The sequence below is a fragment of the Bidens hawaiensis genome, unplaced genomic scaffold, assembly GCF_021521415.1.
Source record: "Bidens hawaiensis isolate Kalapana, Puna unplaced genomic scaffold, B.hawaiensis_p1.1 tig00020424_1, whole genome shotgun sequence".
NCBI classification, from domain to species: Eukaryota; Viridiplantae; Streptophyta; class Magnoliopsida; order Asterales; family Asteraceae; genus Bidens; species Bidens hawaiensis.
In genome coordinates this window covers 26772-47866 of record NW_027493113.1, presented here as the reverse complement: position 1 = coordinate 47866, position 21095 = coordinate 26772, and the positions used below count along the sequence as shown (strand labels likewise).

At 38.6% G+C, this 21095-nt stretch overlaps 1 pseudogene; it reads right to left on the bottom strand.

Moving 5' to 3' along the window:
• Positions 1–20144: 20144 nt before the first annotated feature.
• On the bottom strand, positions 20145–20789 carry LOC143560674 (auxin-responsive protein SAUR71 pseudogene; annotated as a pseudogene).
• Between the last annotated feature and the right edge of the window lie 306 nt (positions 20790–21095).

Here is a 21095-nt window from a genome sequence, read left to right as displayed (position 1 = left end):
CAGCTGGTTAACCCTGAGTCCAGCAAAGTTACACGATACATATGGGGACTTCCGTGGGAAATCCGCGACATGGTAAGGTCACACTTACCTCAAACCGCTGACTCTGCAATTGAGTTGGCTGGTTATTTGATGGGCGGCTTGGTTCGAAATAAGGAGGAAGACAAGAAAGTTTCGACAACAACAACTCAAGGAAGGACTAGAGGAGGTTCCAACTTCAAAGGAAAAGGCGTAAACCAAAACAACTCTACGCCATGCAAAACATGTAGGAGGTACCACAAGGGTCGATGCAATTTCGCCCCGCCTCCTAAAGTGTGCGAGTCATGCAATCGCACGGGTCATGTGGCTGCTGACTGTTGGAAGAAGAAAATGACTTGCTACAACTGCAAGGAGTTGGGCCTTTTGAGTTTCGAGTGCCCAAAGAACAAACCCGCTGCTGGTGGTGCGGGTGGAAGTGGCAAGGATAAGAAGGGAAATGCTCGAGTCTTTATACTCGACACAAAGAAGGCCGCTGACATGCCGGAAACCATCACCGGTACGTTTCTAGTCAACGACACCTATGCTAGAGTTTTATTTGATTCGGGTTCCAATTTATGTTTTATTGATTATAGTTTCTGTAGTCTATTAAACGAACCATTAACAAAATTAGATAAAATTCTAAGCGTCGAGACTGCTAGTGGTGAAATCCTTAAGATCTCCGAAGCCCTTGAAAACGGAAAAATTCTCTTAGTTGGTTATATTCTGCCTATTTGTTTGTTGCCCATGAGTCTGGCTGGTTTTGATATTGTACTTGGTATGGATTGGTTATCCGATAACCATGCTCGTGTCATCTGCAATAGCAAAACTGTTGAACTTCAAGCCCCCGATAAACGAACGATTCGAATTGAAGGGGACAAAGACGCTGGCCAAGTTAGCATAATCTCTATGATTAGGGCTAACAAATGTTTAAATCAAGGATGCCTCTCATTCATGGCCTACGTCACTGAAGCGTCAAAGCCAAAAGAAATCAAAGACGTTCCTATCGTTTTCGAATTTTCCAATGTCTTTCCTGATGAACTTCCTGGAATCCCACCTGATCGTGAAGTAGAGTTTAGGATCGATCTTGTTCCCGGTACTGCTCCGGTCGCCAAAGCTCCGTATCGCTTAGCGCCAACTGAAATGAAGGAGTTGAAGAAACAACTTGATGAGCTTTTGGAAAAAGTTTTCATTCGACCAAATTTGTCGCCTTGGGGAGCGCCAATTCTATTTGTCAAGAAGAAAGAAGGTTCTATGAGAATGTGTATCGATTATCGTGCGTTGAACAAAGTCACAATAAAAAATCGTTATCCAATCCCTCGTATCGATGATCTTTTCGACCAACTTCAAGGTGCTATAGCTTCTTTTCTAAAATCGATCTTCGTTCCGGCTCTCACCAACTCAAAGTTCAATCCGAAGACATTCCAAAGACTGCTTTTTGAACAAGGAATGGACATTATGAGTTCACGGTTATGCCGTTTGGACTTACTAATGCCCCAGCTGCGTTCATGGACATGATGAATCGTATTTGCAAACCATACTTGGATAAGTTTGTTATTGTATTCATCGACGATATACTTATTTACTCTAAGTCAAAGGCTGATCATGAAGTCCACCTTCGAACATTGCTTGAAATTCTTAGAACCGAGAAGTTGTATGCTAAGTTCTCGAAATGCGAGTTCTGGTTGCACGAGGTGCAATATCTTGGTCACATCATCAACGTTAACAGTATTCAAGTGAACCCCACTAAGATTGAAGCTATTTCTAAGTGGGAGGTTCCGAAGTCGCCAACCGAGATCCGAAGTTTCTTAGGTTTGGCCGGCTACTACCGAAGGTTCATTGAAAATTTTTCTCGTATCGCCGTTCCCCTAACTTCCTTAACTCGTAAGAACATCAAGTATGAATGGGGAACGAAGCAACAAGAGGCATTTGATATACTCAAACAAAAGCTTACCCAAGCACCTATCTTGGCTTTGCCAGAAGGTACTGAGGACTTTGTGGTATTCAGTGACGCATCTCATTTTGGCTTGGGATGCGTACTAATGCAACGCAAGAAAGTAATCGTCTACGCCTCTCGTCAACTCAAAGTACACGAAAAGAACTACACGACTCACGAACTAGAGTTAGGCACCATAATCTTTGCACTTAAGATATGAAGGCACTATCTCTATGGAGTAAGATTTACCGTGTACACCGATCACAAAAGCTTGAAACACATCATTGATCAAAAAGAACTTAACATGTGTCAACGGCGATGGATGGAAACGCTCAAAGACTATGATTGCGAGATTGTTTATCATGAAGATAAAGCCAACGTTGTGGCTGATGCTTTGAGTCGTAAGGAGCACGAGAAGCCAAAAAGAGTCCGAGCGTTAAGGCTAGAACTTCAAATTGATATTTTTGAACAAATCAAATCCGCTCAAATTCAAGCGATCAATGAAAACCAAATCTCCGACGAAAAACGTAATGGCACCATTGACTCATTAGTCAAAGGTGATGATGGTATCCTTAGACTCGGTAATAGGATTTGGGTACCAATCGTTGGAGACTTGCGTAAGAAAATCTTGAACGAAGCTCATAAGTCTAAATACATGATGCATCCCGGAAGCGACAAAATGTACCATAATCTCAAAGCGAATTACTGGTGGAATGGGATGAAAAGGGATGTCGCTTCGCATGTTGCGAAATGTTTGACATGTTTAAAAGTCAAGGCTGAACACCAAAAGCCTTCGGGATTGCTTCAGCAACCCGAATTTCCCATTTGGAAGTGGGAGTTAATCACTATGGATTTCATTACCAAACTCCCGAAGACGACTCGACAACACAATGCTATATGGGTAATTGTGGATCGTTTAACGAAGTCCGTACACTTCATACCATCAATGAGTCGTACTCAATGGATAGATTAGCGCGTATTTACGTAAACAACATAGTTGCTTTGCATGGAGTACCGCTGTTTATAATTTCTGACCGAGACAGTCGTTTTACGTCTCATTTCTGGAAAAGCTTCCAACAAGCTCTTGGTACAAAGTTGAACCTTAGCACCGCCTATCATCCACAAACCGATGGGCAAAGCGAAAGGACGATTCAAACATTGGAAGATATGCTCAGCGCTTGTGTGATCGATTTAGGTGTAAGTTGGGACGACCACTTACCCCTAATGGAATTTTCGTACAATAATAGCTATCACACAAGTATTCAAACCGCATCATTTGAGGCGTTGTATGGAAGAAAGTGTAGAACGCCCGTGTGATGGTCTAAAACCGGAGACAGTCAGTAATCTGGACCTGGGATAGTCTAAGAAACCACCGACAAGATTCTCCAAATTCGAGAACGACTTAAGACGGCACGTGACCGTCAAAAGAGTTACGCCAATGTTTGTCATAAGCCGTTAGAGTTCAATGTTGGTACAAGGTGTTATTGAAAGTCTCGCCTTGGAAAGGCGTAGTTCGCTTCGGTAAGAAAGGAAAATTGAGTCCTCGATTCGTTGGACCTTTTGAGGTACTTGAACGAATCGACACTGTTGCATACCGATTGCGACTTCCTGAGGAAATGCAAGGGATACATGATATATTCCATGTTTCGAATATGCGTAAGTGTTTGACCGACGAATCTTTAGCTATGCCATTAAAAGACGTTGAAATAAAGGAAAACTTAAAATTTGTAGAACGTCCAATTCAAATTGAAGATTCAAAAACAAAGAAATTAAAAAGACGAACATTGAAAATTGTGAAACTAAAATAGGACTCGCGTAGAGGGCCCGAATATACTTGGGAACTCGAATCGGAAATGAGAAAGAAATACCCCCACTTGTTCTTGTAAAGCAATCTCGAGGACGAGATTTGTTTCAAGGTGGGGAGGATGTAACATCGTGAAAATTTCGAGTTAAAAATGTCAATTTTCCAAAGTATAGGGACTAAAAAAGCCAAATTCCAAACCTTAAGGTTTAAAATAAAAATTCTGATTTTCTGACACATCGCGCTACGCGATGGATCATCAGAGAGACCCATCGCGATACACGATGGGGCTTCACAGAGTGACACGTGTGCCACGTGGCACACTGTGGCACTATGTGCTGCCACATGGCAACACTGCCGCCACGTGGCGCGGCGCCTGCCACGTGTCAACACGTGGCAGGTCTACGTAGTGAGTCATCAGTCCTATATCGCGATACGCGATAGGTCTGCCCATGGACCCATCGCGTACCGCGATGGGATCCAATTTGAGCTCTATAAATAGCAAGGTCCGGGATTTCATTCCACACACCTCACAACTTAGTTTGTTTTCTCGCTCTAACATCTCACTAGAATACCACAATTGTATACTCGTTTTTGTCACACCCCAATCTACGGCGGAAATGCCGGGGCGTGAGCTAATTGCCACAGCTCACAAGTTACTATCATGCAATTGTAAAGCGACAATATCTAATTAATTTATTAATTGTCAACGAACATTTAAGTACAACAAAAATAGAGAAAATTACAATACAAAACCAACTATTCTTGTTTATGTTTAACATCCTAAGGTCATCTCTACGTGAGCTTCAGTTCGATAAGCAATCCAATCTATAACCTGCAAATGCGTACAAAATATATATATTTGTCAACAACACATGTTGAGTGAGTAGATTCACCAGTTTTGACACGAACAAAATGATAATATATAATGATATAAATAATAGAGTAAAAATAAGCAAAACTGTTATCTGTGAGTATAAACAATGAAAGTGTTAAGCAAGTAATGAGTGTCGGTGAAACCATTGCCAATGCGAACGGGCTCCGGCCACTACGACGGTCGTATGATCATACTATAATGAGATTATGTTGGACCTCTCCGAATGCGATTCAAGTAAGCAAGTAAGCAAATAGCAAGTAACAAGCATTCATTCAACTGATACATAACACAAAGATCACAGTTTGCGTTTGAGAAATAATAAGATAAATAATTTGATAAATGGTACGCAAGTGTCCCCAAAACGTGAGAAAACGAGTAAAATAGGGAGTGATTACTCACCTGATCGGATGAACGAAATATAAGTGATGCTGTGAGAATGATGAACCTTTCGGGATACACTGACAAAGATTCCTAATTAAATAATTTAATATTATGAGTTATTAACTAATGAGATAACATATACAATGGATTTAAAATATTCGATGCTCAGTATCTTTTACTCCATGTTAAACTTTATTATCTCTCATCATACATTTTCCCCAATTCCCATGAGTGTCTCAATCGATAAGCAAAAACAAAAACGAATCAATCCAACTCGTCCCCTGACAACCACCCGAAGCTATAAATCCCATTGCTTTTACATATTAGACTATTACTAGATTTATATTTAAAACACTCAATTTTATCTATGATTATTATTATATATTTATTTTAGCAGTTCATTTAAGCTCCATTTATATCCATGTATTTTGCATGGAATAAAGCATCAACTAATATTTAGTTTGCAAATCAACTCGTTACGAACATATATATTATATCCAACCTAACCGTTATCAGATCATCATATTTTCATAGTCATGATTTATTCACTGTTAACTTTTAATTCATATTAAATTGTAATGGGAACATAATAAAGAAAAATATGGTATTTTCATAGTCATGATTTAGGTATTGTAATTATGAGGTTGCAAGGAGCTTTTTTTTTTGTGTTATAATTGAAACGATTTCTATTATGCTTAATAGTTTCAATCTATCCTTAAATAACATCTTTAAAATCCTTTTAGCAATTTTGGTAACAATATCATTGAAATATTGGGTAAAAATTAAATCATTGATGTAAGGCCCCGAACCCGGTAGCCCTACTTTAACGTCGGATTTACTCATAAACACAGTTCTAAATATCAGAGTTAATTAAAACATTTACGCGGAATATAAAACATCAATCATTTGTTACAAAACATTAAATCTTTTCTTTAATACCATAACACAAAACTTTATATTCAAAACATTTTTACTTCTTTCTTCAGATGCCAGCCGTTCAATCCATGCCATGCGTCATCCTCTTGCTAGCTCTGTAATCGGCTTACCTGCGTGCATACTAGAAGTCAGCTACGCTGAGTGAGTTCTAGTTAATCAGGCAACATATAATCTATTCCCATATATTACTTCCCGTCTCCGAAGACACATATTACTACCTTAACCTTGTATAAATATCCATAGGAGTATCGTCACGTAATATCTATTAAAAGAACCATTACCATTACCCTACCATATATAATTTCCATAGGAGGAACACTATACTATCCATAGAAGGAACACTTTACTATCCATAAAAGGAACACTATACCTTCCATAAAAGGAACACTATACCTTCCATAAAAGGAACACTATACTTTATTATTTAATATCCATGTAAGGAGCTAGTCACTTCCCTTGACGATACGTGCAATATCCGAAGATCGTTCACGTACCGTCAAGCAATCAATCGTATCGATCACATATACCATACACGGCATACACATAAAATTATATCCTTTCGTTCATACTTTCTTACTTTCTTTTGTATTATCTTACGTTCATATCTTACGTTATAAAGAGCATTACGCTCTACATTCCTCGAGTATTACTAGGGCTCGGTACCCTCTTCGTAACCATACAACCCTACGTTATCATTTCTTTCTTCTATTATCTCTATCATATTCATACACATAAACATACATAACATACTTACCTTATTCTTAGCGCTGCAACCTGACAGTACGTGTAATATCCGAAGATCGTTCACGTACCATCAAGAAATCATTCATACATTTCACATTATCCACATAAGGCATACACTTATCTCTTAGGATAAGTGTATTAACAAACATATTGAGTATGCACACAGCCCCGAAAACGTAACACATAAATGGGGCTAGAAACTCACCTGAACACGGTTACGTTAACCGTTAATCGTAATTCCCTTCTTCAGTTGTGCACGGCTGACTGTATAACAAGTATACGTATCAATTAACTATCACTTCTCATAATCTATATCTATCTTTATATGACCCACAACGAACGGGGGTCCGGGGGCAGCGCCCCTGGCTGGGGTCGAGCTGACAGGTCAGCTTGGAAAAATTTTATTTCCATTAACTGTCTTAACACATTTTTCATTAGATTTTTAGTTTACTTCCTAATCGAACTTGGCTTTAGGCGAAGTTAAACCTTAGGCGAACTTAGCTTTAGGCGAAGTTGTCATCAGGCGAACTTAGCTTTAGGCGAAGTTGTCATCAGGCGAACTTGGCCTCAGGCGAAGTTGTCATCAGGCGAACTTAGCTTGCAGGCGAAGTTCATCAGGCGAACTTAGCTTGCAGGCGAAGTTCATCGCTTTGAAGGCGAAGTTGCCCAGATGCAGGCGAAGTTGCCCAGACAGCCGCTGTTCGGTTTCTTTCCAGCATTTTGAGCGATTTTAACACCCTTGCTATGGTTCAATATCACCCACTACGCTTCCCGACCATTTTTGGTCGCTTATACACTAAAAAGCTTGGATCTTTAAACCTTAAAGGTCAAGAATCATACCTTTTTGAGCTTGTTTGGAATCTCGTTTAACTTGCTAGCACACTAATCGCTCTCTCTCGGTCCTGCCCGATTCTTCCCTTGGCTCGGTCGGCCGGCGGTATGTGTGCGGTGTGTGTGTGTGTGTGTGTTAGGGAGTTTGGTGAAAATGAAAGATATTTTGGGTTTAGGGGATATTTATACCCCTGAAATCCCATGGACCTAAGGCCCATTCTCATTTAACCCATCTCTATTAATCCAAGTCCATAACCCACGTCCATTACCCGACACTAGCCCGACCCATACCAACCTCTATTCTTTTATTTATTTCCTGATAACCCGAGTAACTTTCCCTCTATTATTAAGTAATATAATTAATATTATTTTGGAATTTTCGGGATGTTACAAGTCTTCCCTCCTTAAAGAGGTTTCGTCCCCGAAACCTAACTTATTCCCTATAAAAGGAAAACTTCTTATATGTACACGCTTTATTGAATCGCCTTCGTTTTCTGTGTTACCCTTCTTACTTCCGACTTTGGAGTCATCGAATGGTGGTCATGTGTATTAGCTATTTAAGGTAGCTTGTCCATGAGGCCCTCAATGTACCAAGTCTCGTTTCGATCTTCAAGAGGCTTTGTCCTAAATCATATTAATGCTAAAGCCTAAGTCGACACTCTATCACAACACGTCAATTTATCATGACTAACATGCATTCAGACAATTTGTACCATAATTAATAAACACCAGTCTAAATTTCATCATAAAACAACACGCATCGAGTCATCAATAAGTTACACATAGATTTAATACTTATGGCTAGCATCTAGCCTTCTTGAATGTCTTCTCTAAGCATACGGAGGAATCTGTTAAACCTCAAGCACTCTTCTCTCCTTCATGTCCTCCCTTTGGCTTCTTGCAATCCCTTGCTAGGTGCCCACGTCCTCCACAGTTGTGACACCTATGGTAATCATCACATTCCCAAGAGGAATGTCCTGCTCTTCCACACCTGTAGCAAACACCTAATCCCTTTCTGCACTCTCCGGGGTGTCTCTTCCCACATTTTTCACAAGCAGTGAACCCCTCTTGCCTTGCCTTCTTTTTGCGTGGATCCACCTCATTGGCTTCCTCTGGTTCTGGGGTTGGGTTCTTTTTCTTCGGTTCCATCTTCTCCCCTTCACAGTTGGGAAGGTCCTCATAAATCATCTCGGCCAATTCCACGGCCGAGTCAAATGTTGCGGGCTTACTAGACTTAACCAAAGTGCGAACATTCCGTGGAAGTCCCCTTACGTAACACTTGATCCTTTTAGCTTCGGTGTTCACCATGTCAGGTACCAACCTAGACATGCGGTTGAATTCAGAAGTATACTCCCGTTGTGTCATCCCTCCCGCTTTCAAATTCAGAAACTTCATCTCTACTCTTTCAACTTCTGTATCAGCGCAGAACCTCTTCATCACCATGTCCTTTAGGTCATTCCAACTCATCGCCTTGATCTCTTCACGGGTCTTCCTCTGCTCCACACTCTCCCACCAATACATAGCCTCATCTTCAAAAGATTGAGTGGCATAACCGACAGCTTGGTCAGGACGGCACTCGCTAATGCGGATAACCTTATCCATGGCGGTTATCCACTGAAGAGTAGCGATTGCGTCTCCTAAACCAGTCAGCTTAGGCGGGTCACAACCTTTGAAGGACTTATAGTTGCAACCGCCTCGGCCCCTCTTCCTATCATCATCTTTCACAGACTTTACCTCACTCGAATCACCCCTTTCCCTCTCGTCATCCTTTCTATTATTACCACCTGCCCCTTCAACGGTTCGTTCACGGCTTCCAGCAGATCCTTTAGGATTCAGGTTCTTCACAGCAGCAACTACAGCTTGAACAATGGCTGCTTGAACTGCAGGGCTAAGTTGAACTTCTTCGTTGTTGTTCTGGTCTCCTCCAGCGGTGCTCCCTTCATCTTCGGTGTGGGAAACTTCTTCTACCGAGGGTTCCCGGACAAGACGAGGCCTGCCACGACGTCCAGTGCGACCCCCAGTTCCCACAACTTCTCCAGCTCCAGCCATCAGTATTCTTAAAGGGACAACACAAACATCATCACTCAAGGAACTATTTAGTACAAGGATAGCAAGGCTAACAGGTAATAACAGTGGCCAGCTGTGACTAGCTGATCACGTTGCTTTCCGTGTCCTATTCGCTTCCCTTTATGAGTCTATTTGTGCTGGTTCTACTTAAGCAGTTAGTCAAACCAAACAATCAATTACTTCTATCCTTATCGTTCACGTATCTTTTCTTTCTCATTAACATATATCATTTAATCATACACCTTACCTTTACTGATTTTTGCTTGAGCGACACATGGCATTCTTGAACTGGCATCTTCTTTCTTTTCTTACTTAAATCCCATTCTCTGTTCGAGTCTAAGCATGTAGGATGCTTAAATCTCTCGAACTTATGCTCCGATACCAACTTGTAAGGCCCCGAACCCGGTAGCCCTACTTTAACGTCGGATTTACTCATAAACACAGTTCTAAATATCAGAGTTAATTAAAACATTTATGCGGAATATAAAACATCAATCATTTGTTACAAAACATTAAATCTTTTCTTTGATACCATAACACAAAACTTTATATTCAAAACATTTTTACTTCTTTCTTCAGATGCCAGCCGTTCAATCCATGCCATGCGTCATCCTCTTGCTAGATCTGTAATCGGCTTACCTGCGTGCATACTAGAAGTCAGCTACGCTGAGTGAGTTCTAGTTAATCAGGCAACATATAATCTATTCCCATATATTACTTCACGTCTCCGAAGACACATATTACTACCTTAACCTTGTATAAATATCCATAGGAGGATCGTCACGTAATATCTATTAAAAGAACCATTACCATTACCCTACCATATATAATTTCCATAGGAGGAACACTATACTATCCATAGAAGGAACACTTTATTATCCATAAAAGGAACACTATACCTTCCATAAAAGGAACACTATACCTTCCATAAAAAGAACACTATACCTTCCATAAAAGGAACACTATACCTTCCATAAAAGGAACACTATACTTTATTATTTAATATCCATGTAAGGAGCTAGTCACTTCCCTTGACGATACGTGCAATATCCGAAGATCGTTCACGTACCGTCAAGCAATCAATCGTATCGATCACATATACCATACACGGCATACACAAAAAATTATATCCTTTCGTTCATACTTTCTTATTTTCTTTTGTATTATCTTACGTTCATATCTTACGTTATAAAGAGCATTACGCCCTACATTCCTCGAGTATTACTAGGGCTCGGTACCCTCTTCGTAACCATACAACCCTACGTTATCATTTCTTTCTTCTATTATCTCTATCATATTCATACACATAAACATACATAACATACTTACCTTATTCTTAGCGCTGCAACTTGACAGTACGTGCAATATCCGAAGATCGTTCACGTACCATCAAGCAATCATTCATACATTTCACATTATCCACATAAGGCATACACTTATCTCTTAGGATAAGTGTATTAACAAACATATTGAGTATGCACACAGCCCTGAAAACGTAACACATAAATGGGGCTAGAAACTCACCTGAACACGGTTACGTTCACCGTTAATCGTAATTCCTTTCTTCAGTTGTGCACGGCTGACTGTATAACAAGTATACGTATCAATTAACTTTCACTTCTCATAATGTATGTCTATCTTTATATGACCCACAACGAACGGGGGTCCGGGGGCAGCGCCCCTGGCTGGGGTCGAGCTGCCAGGTCAGCTTGGAAAAATTTTATTTCCATTAACTGTCTTAACACATTTTTCATTAGATTTTTAGTTTACTTCCTAATCGAACTTGGCTTTAGGCGAAGTTAAACCTTAGGCGAACTTAGCTTTAGGCGAAGTTGTCATCAGGCGAACTTAGCTTTAGGCGAAGTTGTCATCAGGCGAACTTGGCCTCAGGCGAAGTTGTCATCAGGCGAACTTAGCTTGCAGGCGAAGTTCATCAGGCGAACTTAGCTTGCAGGCGAAGTTCATCGCTTTGAAGGCGAAGTTGCCCAGATGCAGGCGAAGTTGCCCAGACAGCCGCTGTTCGGTTTCTTTCCAGCATTTTGAGCGATTTTAACACCCTTGCTATGGTTCAATATCACCCACTACGCTTCCCGACCATTTTTGGTCGCTTATACACTAAAAAGCTTGGATCTTTAAACCTTAAAGGTCAAGAATCATACCTTTTTGAGCTTGTTTGGAATCTCGTTTAACTTGCTAGCACACTAATCGCTCTCTCTCGGTCCTGCCCGATTCTTCCCTTGGCTCGGTCGGCCGGCGGTATGTGTGCGGTGTGTGTGTGTGTGTGTTAGGGAGTTTGGTGAAAATGAAAGATATTTTGGGTTTAGGGGATATTTATACCCCTGAAATCCCATGGTGCAAAAATGTATTCTTAATAAAGTTAAAAAAAATATTAGTAGAATATATATTTAAATATTATAATATTTTATTGATTAACTTACCAACAACGAAAACGGGTCGGGTATTAGACATTAACACGTTAAACTAAACCCTAGTTGTTACAGTTTTGCCTCCATAAACGTGTCATATTACCTCGTAAAGCGTGTCCCGAACTTTCATTTGTGCACCAACGTTTCCTCGAAGTTCGTGCCACCCTCCACCTACATACGATCAAGAAGGTGTTATTGTAATGGCGAGGAGTCTCGATAGACGTGTCGACGAGTGTTGAAGTTGGCATATCAAAGTTGATCAAAGAAGTAAAGCGGCGTTGGAGTGCTGCTCGATTTCGTAGGGTTTTTAATATGCCAATAAGGTTAGGCGTAACGATAAAATATAATATAATATTATATTAATGGCTTAAGCCTTAAGTCGAGGTTATACTCGATACCTCGATAAAAGAAAGAAAAGAAAACATAACAAATAAATGAATGAAAGTATGAATATTGAATATTGTTAAATACATATATGTGTGTAAAGTATGTATGTATACTCTTTGTTATGAAAATATTATTTAATGAATAATGAGTATTCTTAAATAATAAAAGAAAATGATTACGTTTCTTAGAGAAGAAGAAACGTCGGGTTTCTATATAAACTAAAGGTTTATAATTTACTTTTAAACTAAAGGTTTTTAAGTAAAAGAAAATGAACTAAAGGTTCATCGAGTTTGAGTTATAAAGACTAAAGGTCTTAAGCCGGATCGTGTACCCGACTAACAAATATTTATACTCGTACTATAGGTGCGAAAAAAAGAAGGGAAAGACCCTTGGACGGTGAGTGAAGCCGATCCTAAAGCGATAAGGTGAATACGCCCCCAAACTTTTAAACTTGTTTTCAAATAAGTCAAACTTGTTATATGAAATTGTTTACAAGGAACTATGTGTTCCTAAAACCGTTATAACTATGGGTATAAACCTAGCCCTCAGGCTGTGGTATACGTATTTCTGGATCGTTACATAGGTGGTACTATGCGATGAATGGGCACGTCGAACCACCCTTGGTCGTAGGACGCTCTCCTGCAGGGAGTACGACCGTTGTGTATATTTACGAGTACTTACCTAAGTCAAACGTTGCGGTGTTTGCTGAGGTGACCTAGAGTAGAGGCTCTAGTTTATAATGTGTTATTTGACTTTGTTATTCCTAAGCCACGATGGGCCGAGGCAGGCGTAGTCTCGAGGGGTAATAAAGTAAAAGAGAATATTTTTGCGTCAGCGTGTTCACCAGCATTCGTTGCTGACGTATTTTCTTACATTTTGTAGGTGAACAAGATTAGCGCTTGGAAGTGTCGAAGTGGTATATTAAATCCGATGGCTCGGATCTTTTGTATGAAAGTTTTAATATATAAATGGTGGTGGTTTTATAATGTAAAAACAAGTAATCTTTTGTACTTAAGTTTGGAAATATTTTAATATCCCAACTTTTGTTTATGTAAATATTTACAACTTAAATCCACAAGTTTTATAAGACTTCCGCTAATATAATGTAACTCTGATTTATTTGCACTTGTGGTACCAACTATTGGATCACACTCCTAGGCCTAAGATGGGGGTGTGACAATTTAAGTGGACAACAATATCAAGACCGACTTAATGCCAGTCACTATATCACTGAAATATAAAACTGTGATGGAATGACATTTTGGTCGATATGATTATCTGCTTAAACTCGCCAAAAATCCAAAAATATGTACTGCTTTTGAACAATTATACAAAAACACAAAAAAAAATTTCTGTTTTAGGTTTTATTTTCGAATATTTTCCCTGTAAATATTTTATATCAAAAATTCAAAATGTCAAAAAGGTTTTATTTTTTTTCTTTTACATATTATTTAATCATTCTATTTAAGTTAAGTGTTTTAAACGTAAAACACGTTAAGGTATTTGATCATCGATATACGGGATTTCGTTGATTTATTTATTTAATTATTTAATTTAAAATTACATAAATGTAATTCGTTATTCATATATAACGAATTAAGGTCATTCATAACGAATTGTGTTCCAATTCGTTAACTTAATTCCCTTCCGCCACTCTGAAACGAATGACTTCTAATTCGTTATACTTAACTTAACGAATTAACTGTAATTCGTTATGCCACGTGTGTTGTTATGATAATGAATCACCTGATTCGTTATTTCAAATTTAAACTAATCAAATGATTCATTGTCTTGGGAAATGTGTCAAGTTGTTGAATATAGGGATTCGTGAACCCATGCGTCTCCCCTATTCATTTTTCTTCTTCACTAACATACTGTTACTCTGCCAAAATTTTCTCTGAAAAACCAATTATCATTATACTTAATAATAACCAGTGTTTCGGAATCAAAAGGTAAAGGCGATCACGGCATGATGATTTTCGTCATATTTAATGAACATTTGCAGGGTAATTGACTGATTGAGTTATCGGTTTTATGTTATTTATAAGACCTTTAATTTACCTAATGTGTACCATGATTTGGTACAAATGGTCAATACAACTCAGTTTGCGATGTGTTTCCGAGATCCTAGTGATCTTTTGTTTGGTTTTACATCGTTGATTATGTTTGAATTGATTTCAGATTGCATTTTTGACTTTTTGATGTTCTTGCCAATTTTGACTTCGACTTTTATTATTCAAACATTAAGCTTAAGGGCCATTCGTTATATTGTAACTAATTGGAACTAATTCGTGTCCAATTCGTTATATAGATCAAACGAATCAGGATATTTGACTATAATTTATAACGAATCAAGTCTTAACTTGTGAGCTTTTATTCCTGATTCGTTAGACTTAATTCGCACTTTTTACTTGATAGCGAAGTATCTAATTCGTCATAACGAATCACCCGTTCGTTATCACAAATCAAAGTAATTAACGAATGACATATTTAAATTTTTTTAAAATTAAAAGTTTATAAAATAGTTTAATTTTAATCCTTTTAATTATATTTTAATAATATTTTTATTATTATTCATTGTCACTAATTTTCGAGTTTATTTATATAGAGTCATGGCTGATAATATGGATCAGGATCCTCCTGCTGCAGAGCTACCGCAACAACAGCAACAACAACAATAACAAGCATTGTCTTTATTATCATACGACAAAAAGCATAACATCTGTGCTTTTGTTGGTACGAATTTTGCTGATGAGGACGTATTTGGAGATTTGTTGACATTTATAAGATGTTCGGTGATTCATTATGCTGTGACAACTCGACCGAATGTTCATTTCAGCATTATACATCAATTATGGAATTCAGCCTGCTATGTTGAAGCTGACAATCACATCACAGCTACTATCAATGGAAAGTCTATTATTATCACATGAGGAGTTATCAAAAGAGTTTTGCAGTTTGATGATAATATAGATAACCCGTGTGAGTTTGATCGGGAGTTGATTCGAGGTTTATTTGCCTGTGTATTTTATACTAGTGATTTGGGCAAGTCCATGTATAACAAGGCGTACTTGTGCCCAACATACAAGTACTTACTTCATGTTTTAATTCACTGCCTTGGTGGACGGAAGGATGGCTTCGATGAATGTCGGATTATGTTACAATCAGCATTTGTCGCTTTAATACTGAATAAGTCATTCAACTTTTCTGAGATGATCTTTTATCACCTCAAGGAGAATTTTCTTGTGATGAATTGACGCAAGAAATTCTTAATGTATCCTCGGTTCATTCAGCTTATTATCCAAGATCTTATTCCAGACCTGGTGATTGATCAGACACTTTAGAATGATGTGATGGTGCTGGAACATACGACAGCAGATACTGTTCGCAGAATGAAGATTTATAGGCAAGATCCACATCCACCAACCAAAAGATTGATTGCTCATCTGGTGAATCCGGATTATGTATGTCCTTTTAATGATCGTTGGATCAACGATGACTCGGATTCTGAACGTGAGGAAGGACTAGGTGGGAACGATGGTGATGAGGGTGATGATAATGATGGTGGTGATGGTGACGGTGGTAATCAGCCCAACAACAAGCTGAGGTTGAGGCAGCTGCTGCTATAGCTGCTCAACGTATACGGAAAAGGGAAGGAGGTAGTTGGTGAAGGGTCGTCTAAACGATGTGTGTCAGCTGGTGCTGGTATTTCATTCGAAGTTCAACCTCCAAATTCGTTCATTCCTCAAAGACCGGTGGTGTTGCTTACTACTAGCACCCCGGAACTTACTTTGACGACCACACTCACGTCGGATCCTCGGCTTGGCATGATTCCACAATTTGTTCTATCTACTTTGCCAAGCCCTACTACAGCAACATCGGTGGTCTCTCCAACACCAATGATGATGCCTCCACCACTAATGGATATCTCATTTTGAGGCTTAATCGACCTCAAGGTCCTGTTCAGCCAATCCCTTCTTCGTTTCTTGCTATGTCACATGATCAACAAATGAATATGGTCTTGAGTTTACTTCATTTATATGAAAATCAAATGTCTGCTGACCAAATGACTCAAGAGCGTATGATGGACAATCAACGAAAGCTGATGGGATATGTCTCCTATTGCCAAAAATAAACTAAAGAGCTTTGTGAGATCGTTAAGTCTCAGAGGGTGAAAATAAAGGAGCAAGAGGATCTTATCTTGCAGTTGACATACAAGGGCGATGCACTGAAGAAGCTTAAGAATGATGATGATGATCCAGATGCTTCGGGTACTGGAGGAAGTGAGCCTAAACAAACTCATGGCTCGTCTTCTGGTGCGGGTACGGGTGCTGTTGGTGATTCTGGAAAACAATTGGTTATTTATCATGATTCGACAAATGTTAAACCCATCAAGTCGGTAAAAGCCAATACTGTTATAGTTATTGATGGGTCGGGGATGGTCAGAAGCATTGTTAATGCTGATGAAATAGAAGCGGGACAATTTGTTCAGAGGTCCTTAACACGAGAGCAGATTTCTATACTGCTATGTCTAAATGACGATTAACTAACCGTGTTAGAGGCTGAGAACGATGTGGAGGTCAAGAATGATGAAGAGGTCTTGAATGATCCGACTATTTAGATGAACACGTCTTTTATTTGTGAAGACGAGGAAATTGAGATTGAGCACGTTACGGCTGAGGAATACCCTGATATGTTTCAACGAACTAATGTTGATCAAGGTGCTCCTGTATTTATAGAAGAAAATGTTAAAGCAGCCGAAGACCATATGAACAAACGAAATCACTGGCCCTTAGGTTGTTGTGTACGTTTGTTTGGATACTTACATATGTGGTTAAACGGTGGGCACATCGCGCCACACCTGGTTATATGCCTCCGTCATGACGGGCCAAACCTAAGTTATTTCCGAGAGAGGGTAATCATGTGTATACTGATGGTATCTAAGTATTCTCGAACCTTGCGGTGTTTGCCGAGCGGTTCGAGTTGAGCTTAAGTTTGTAATTGTGTTTTAAGTTTTTCACTTGATTATTCCTAAGCCACGATGGGCCGAGTCCTAAGTTATGTCTCGAGGGGTAATTGAGTAAATAAAATATTTTTGCGTCAGCTTATTCACCAGCATGTGTTGTTGACGTATTTTCAAACTGTTTTACAGGTAACGAATGATAGACGCTTGAAGAATCAAAGTCTTCACTAGGCAATCTTAAGGGTTAGATCATTTTGTTAAATATTAAACTTAAATGGTGGTTTATAATAACAATGAATCTTTTGTAAACATTAAACGAGTATTTTATAATCCCGTATTTTATTATGTAAATATTAATATTTTAATCCATGCAAATATTTTTGCATTAACCCATAACTCTGATTTATTTACAAAAAGCGTACCAACTATTGGTCACACGCCTAGTCCTAAGATGAGTGTGTGACAATTAGATAAATAAGCGGCTAAAACAATGATAAATAGCGCGGAAAACTAGTGTGTTTAACAACACATCACCAACCCCCGTAGCCATTATAACCCCAAAGATAACCAAGAATCTTCGGTGTTTAATCACCCATTTTTGGCAAAAAAAAAAGGTGGGGTCCCAAACACCCTGAGTTTCCTTCGGCTTCAACCCTTTTAAAATCAAAGATAGTCCTACCCAAACTTGACAAACCTGATATTACGATCCTTCACCCAATTTCGTTTATTGTATAGCAACAAAGTGAACTCCATGACATGTCTTTGACCCTCAAATCAAGTTCGTCTTTCTGGCCTCGTTTAACCCCCTCGTATTCAATGGTAAAATATTCATTGACAACCATAAATACCCCCCCTCCTCCACCACTGTTTCTATAACGAAGTTTTTGTGTTGATCAAGTTTCACACGTAATGATTTCCTCTAACTGCTTCCATGTCGATAGCATCTGAAATCTGTTCAATAGGGCCTGGTCAAACCTCACCACTTTCTTTGTCGGTAGCCTCACTGCCATCAGCCCCTTCAATATTATCATCAATCCCTCTGCTCCCATTGGCCACCCAGGGTCGGCCCTTAGGGGTCGCAGGGTGGTCGACGGTCAGATACCCGACACCCAACTAGGCCCGGAATTTTTTTTTAAACTTTAAGTATTTTTATTAAATACAATGTGTATAAACTCAATTAAATAACCACTAGCTTGGTCTATTTTTATACAAAAGTTTGTTACACAACCAAAATTATAACCAAGTAAACTCATATAAAAATTAAATTGTTTAAACATAACAAAATATTCATATTACTTGAGACGCCCAAAACTTTTTTTGTTTTTTTGGAGCTAGCATGTGGCCACCACCGACACCAATGAATTGTCCATGGTTTCCTTCAATTTCATATTAATGGCCTCCCCCCATACCTCCATCTCAATATTACCCAGGTTAGGAAAATAAATCAATGCCTACAAGCCCATTTTCCCCGTCTACTTTTTCTAGATCTAGTATTGGGCTTGTTGAACCTGGGGTTATTGACAAAGTAATGTTTTCATGACCCACTTTTTCACCTAGCCCAACACCATTTTTTACCAATTGCACGTTTTTCCCATCCTTATCCTTTGGAGATGTGTGAGAGCCATCTTCATAATGTCATAACTTAATTTGTTGAATATTTTATGTCAAAACTAAAAAACTGAAAAAGGAAATTCACGTCAAGTTCTATAACCAAGAAAATAAAAATAAAACATAAAAATCCGTTTATGTCAAGTTTTGAATAAACATATCATGTTCAAATTTAAGCATCTAATACGATTATCATATAATCATTTTCTTTATTTCTTATAGGGTTCGACCCATAAACATGTTAAAATTACCCCTTTCCCATCCTTTAAGCATGATCATATATAGTGTGCCTTGAATTCACCATGCTCATGTAGGTTAAGTGGTAAACGCACTAGGTGAAAACATAGCACATGGGGCAACCATATATACCAATCTATGAATAAAACAAAAACCCTTTTAATTTAATCTTCTTTCCAATTTCCATAATTGTAAGATCATGATAATAGCATAGGCAATGTTTCTTTTTCACGGATTAGATCACGTCTGTGGAATCCAAGGATGCATTGCAGATGGTCTAAACCATCATAATAACTAATCAATCATTTATCTTAATAACCTAATCTTTAATTTCTCAGAATGATATATTCAACCTCAATAAAGCGACCGAATACCAAATTCTCCGCAAAACAAATCCAAAATCCAAGAACTTGCTCACAACAAGATTTCGAAAAAGTTTAGCGAGACCATCTATACAGACATCGTCTCACGTCTAATCCTATATTGTTTCAAACGGCCGTCCGGTAGAGATCGGATGACCTATTTGACCAAAAATTTTCAAAGTTTTGATCTTCAATTGTCTGAATGGCCGTCTGGATATTTTCCAAACAATCGTTATATTTTAAGTCTAACCCCCTCTATGGTAAGAATGGTCGTCTCATAATTGTTCAAATGACAGTTCTAACTAATAATTTTCAAAGTTAACTTTTTTGTATTAGAAGAACCGTCGGATTGAATTGTGGATAGCCATTTGATGGTGTAAAATCAGATGAGGTGGTGTATCTATATTCGTTAAATTATCAAGATTCTAATTATCCATCCAAGATGCAAATAACCATGCTAAATAAATCGAAAAAAAATCAAACAAGAGGAGTACCTAATATAGCTTTTATATTAAAAAATGAAGAAAGAACCATCCATGACCATAAAACCTTAATTTAATAGCCTCGTTTTTAATTTACACACAAAAATCGGTACTATGCACAAACCAAACCAAAAACCGATCTGTTCTTATATATGTAAATTAATAAAACCCTTAAAATATAGCTAATCCTAATTTAAAAAAAAAAAAAACAGCTAACAGCCGAATTCATCACCGAGCAGAAGCTGGAGCTGATCAGCCTCTTCGCCGAGCCGCATGGCTTCGAGAACCCGTTCAAACACCAAAACATGACAAGGGATACGGAGAACACCTTTCTGTTCGTACCCGTATTCCTGAGCCGATTTATTCAACAAGCCAATAAAGATCGGGTGGTTAAGAAGATCGGCACTCACAATAAAGCGTTCCATCTCATCGCCCACGTAAACGGGTAAGTGTCCTTCGGGTACTCCTCCTCGGCCCGAGCTTCGGGTTTTGGTGGTTCTTGAGCGACGGGAGAAGCGAGAGTCTGATCGCAAGAGGGAGTAGTGAGATGAGTCAGCGACACGGGAGAGTCGGCTGATGAGTTTCTTCATAGTTAAGGGTTTGTTAAGGTTAAGGTTAAGGTTAAAGTTGTCAGTTTGAGATGATGAATGAGTGTGGTGTAGGAATGGGAGTATAAAAAGGGATTCGGGGAGGGTACAGATAGGCGTACTTGGAAGGTACAGTTTTTATTATTTCTTTATTCTATTTTTATAACTTAATAAATTAAGTGTTATGATACACTAATAAACGAACAATATGGGTCTTGTGACTCATAACCTACCAGCCTTTTTCTATTAATTTTTCTATTTTTTTTTTTTTGGGTTTTTGGTTCATGTTTTGTTTTACAGTTATTTAAATAATAAGCTCACCGTTCCACATTACTTCACGCTATTTCACCTTATGTATATTCCTTTTGATTTTGTCTCTATTCATGTTTGATAATACCATGAATATGCACATGATGATATCGATACACACCAACATTATGCAGTAGTTACCTCAAATC